The 3,665-nt window shown below is 45.9% G+C and overlaps 1 non-coding gene across 1 annotated transcript; it reads right to left on the reverse strand.

Moving 5' to 3' along the window:
- Positions 1 to 3,349: 3,349 nt before the first annotated feature.
- On the reverse strand, positions 3,350 to 3,465 carry LOC134899903 (U5 spliceosomal RNA). Its single transcript, XR_010173447.1, has one exon. It is a non-coding gene; the product is annotated as a U5 spliceosomal RNA (small nuclear RNA).
- Between the last annotated feature and the right edge of the window lie 200 nt (positions 3,466 to 3,665).

Here is a 3,665-nt window from a genome sequence, read left to right on the forward strand (position 1 = left end):
GGGGTGACATCACTATTACAGGCAATCTGCTCCGTCTCCACATCATTTTTCTCCTCATACATGTCGACACAAACGTACCGACACAGCACACACACAGGGAATGCTCTGATAGAGGACAGGACCCCACTAGCCCTTTGGGGAGACAGAGGGAGAGTTTGCCAGCACACACCAGAGCGCTATATATATACAGGGATAACCTTATATAAGTGTTTTTCCCCTTATAGCTGCTGTATTTTTAATACTGCGCTTAATTAGTGCCCCCCTCTCTTTTTTAACCCTTTCTGTAGTGTAGTGACTGCAGGGGAGAGCCAGGGAGCTCCCCTCCAACGGAGCTGTGAGGGAAAATGGCGCCAGTGTGCTGAGGAGATAAGGCCGCCGAGAAGGGGGCGGAGCCTATCTCCCGTTTTTCTGTGTATTCTGGCAGGGGTTAAATTCATCCATATAGCCCAGGAGCTATATGTGATGCATTTTTTGCCATCCAAGGTGTTTTTATTGCGTCTCAGGGCGCCCCCTCCCAGCGCCCTGCACCCTCAGTGACCGGAGTGTGAAGTGTGCTGAGAGCAATGGCGCACAGCTGCAGTGCTGTGCGCTACCTTTTTGAAGACAGGACGTCTTCTGCCGCCGATTTTCCGGACCTCTTCTGTCTTCTGGCTCTGTAAGGGGGCCGGCGGCGCGGCTCTGGGACCTATCCATGGCTGGGCCTGTGATCGGTCCCTCTGGAGCTAATGTACAGTAGCCTAAGAAGCCCAATCCACTCTGCACGCAGGTGAGTTCGCTTCTTCTCCCCTTAGTCCCTCGATGCAGTGAGCCTGTTGCCAGCAGGTCTCACTGAACATAAAAAAACCTAAAACTAAACTTTTCACTAAGCAGCTCAGGAGAGCCACCTAGTGTGCACCCTTCTCGTTCGGGCACAAAAATCTAACTGAGGCTTGGAGGAGGGTCATAGGGGGAGGAGCCAGTGCACACCAGGTAGTCCTAAAGCTTTTACTTTTGTGCCCAGTCTCCTGCGGAGCCGCTATTCCCCATGGTCCTTACGGAGTTCCCAGCATCCACTAGGACGTCAGAGAAATAAAAGAATTTTGTGCCAGCCCTGATTGACAAGTAGAAACTGCCTGCTGGGCACCCACTGTTGCAAGTTCAGAAGTAGTGCCTCACCATCAACAGATTTATGTACCAGCAAAGCAATAACACAAAGCATACAACAAAAATCCCATTGGAGTGGCTTAAAATAGGATTTTGGTACTTACCAGGTAAATCCTTTTCTTTGAATCCATAGGGGGCACTGGAGTACTCTTGGGATATGGACGGGCGTAGCCGAACAAAGGCACTGAATATTCAAATTTAGGACTCTCCCCCCCTCCATATCCCCAAGTACCTCAGTGTACTTTGCCAGTGTTTTTTACTGAGCGAACAGGATATAGAGAGGTTGACAATGGAGAATCCCTATAACATAACGGACAACCACAAAGTTGACCCGTAACCTTATTGTCAACTAAACAGTTGACACCTTAACCGATAGAACTTATAATTTGAACCAACCGGTGAAAATGTGTTACCATAAGCTCCTTTGAGCTTAATACCATCCAAGTTAAATCTGTTCACTAAGCTCCCTTGAGCTTAAAACAACCCAGGTAAAACTGCTCTGGGTGGGCGTCCAGTGCCCCCTATGGATTCAAAGAAAAGGATTTACCTGGTAAGTACCAAAATCCTATTTTCTTTATCATCCACTAGGGGTCACTGGAGTACTCTTGGGACGTACCAAAGCTTCCCTCGTGGGCGGGAGAGCTGTTTGATACTTGTAACAGTAGGCAGCCAAAGCTAAATGCTGATGGCGCCACCATTCATAACATGTAAACGTGCACAAACGTGGTGCACTGAAGGCTATGTAGCCGCGTCGTAGACGCTCCACGACCCGCTGGGTCTGACATTCCCACAGAACCTGTGGGATGAACTATTACTGACGTAGGCGAATGTAACTTAGCCTTAAAGTAAGCCTGACTTGTAGTCATTATTATCTGGATAATGTCTGCTGAGAAACTGGCTAACCCCAGTTTGCAGTATCATATATAACAACAACGTACTCATATCACGTACTGTAGACGTTCGGTACATATATAAACGCGTAACGCGTGTACCACAATCAGAATTTTAGAATGTGCTGTCCACACAGGAACCACTATTGGTATATTGATGTGAAGAATACGAAAGCGGATTTCGTCCGAAGATCTGCTTTGTCATGAGAAAACTCAAATACGGTGGCTTGGAATACAAGGCACCCAAATATGAAAACAAACCCCTTGTCGAAGCACCATTGCCGAAGCCAAGGCTAGAAGAAAAATGTTTTCCAAAGTGAGAAACTTAATCCCCATTTGTTGAAAGGGTTCCAAAATATGAAACTGTAAGAAAATCTGAACCCAACCTCAAATCGCCTGGCGCTGTAGGTGGGATAAATAGAGTCTGAACTTTGGTGACACCTTGTAGAAAGATGTTGACAGACGCAAATAGAGGCAAACGCTTTGAAAATAAGTTTACCACACAGATACCTGCCCTCTTAGTGCAGATGAACGCAGTTTGCCATCCCATCCCGTTTAACAGAATACGGGTACTTGAAGTATGATGTTGGAAACTTCCGAGGTTTACACCCTATGTAAGCACACGAAATTTTTTTAGTCATGAGCTGCCTTAAGCGGCTTAGTATTTCGTAACATGGTTGGTATAACCGATACTGTAATGCTCTATTTTTTAAGAGGGCGGTCTGAACCCTCACCCCGTCAACCGCAGCTGCGGTACATAGATAATAGGTACATAGGTAACTATGGGTAAAAGAACGTTCCCTGATGTAACAGGTTGGACGTATTATGAGCGGGCCAAGATCGTGTGCAAGTATTCCTTGAAAATTCGAGAAGCAAACTTCTCTGAAACCCATGAGATACCACCAGTATGACTGTGACGAACTGTCTACTGATCCGTTTTGGCAACGAAGAAAGAAGCGGAAAATGGTGGAGCCAGATACACGATGCTGCATGACCCCATGAATGTGATGTACACATACTGAGCTTTTGTAATTGTGGCGAGATGCCCTCATGTATACTTGAGGGTAACCCCCTTCTGTGGACTCACATATGAAACACCTCTGGATTTAATGTCCAGTTTTTAAGATCCAAACCCTGACGGGTGAGATCGCCTGTCTAACAGATGTCCACTCACGGATTGATCTCTTGACATTTTCACATAATGGCGTTCTGAGCCATTGAAGATTTGAGTTACCTACCGCCTTGCCATGCGGCTTATTGGTTCTCACTGGTTGTTGAGTATGCAACTGCCTTTGCTTTGTTTGACTGCTTAAGGGCAGCGTGAGCCAGGCATGAAAAAACAAAATTACATGAAACTCACGGTTGTTCCTCTCCACAGAAATATTTAGTAAAAAGCGAAAGATTTATTTGTTCTGAAGAGAAACCAGAGTCTATCCCTGGTCAGACTGAAAGCGAATCATTTATTGCATTGTAAAATGCACAGAGTTGTAGGACATTTATCTATTGCATTGTAAAATGCACAGAGTTCTAGTACCTTTATCGACAGCAATCTGTCGTGTTTTAGAACCTTTGCGTTGATTTCAACTACAAATCCTGACTCTCTGTGACTGTCGTCCAGAGTATACGCACCCC

The sequence above is a fragment of the Pseudophryne corroboree genome, chromosome 3 (genome assembly GCF_028390025.1).
Source record: "Pseudophryne corroboree isolate aPseCor3 chromosome 3, aPseCor3.hap2, whole genome shotgun sequence".
In the NCBI taxonomy this organism is placed as follows: Eukaryota; Metazoa; Chordata; class Amphibia; order Anura; family Myobatrachidae; genus Pseudophryne; species Pseudophryne corroboree.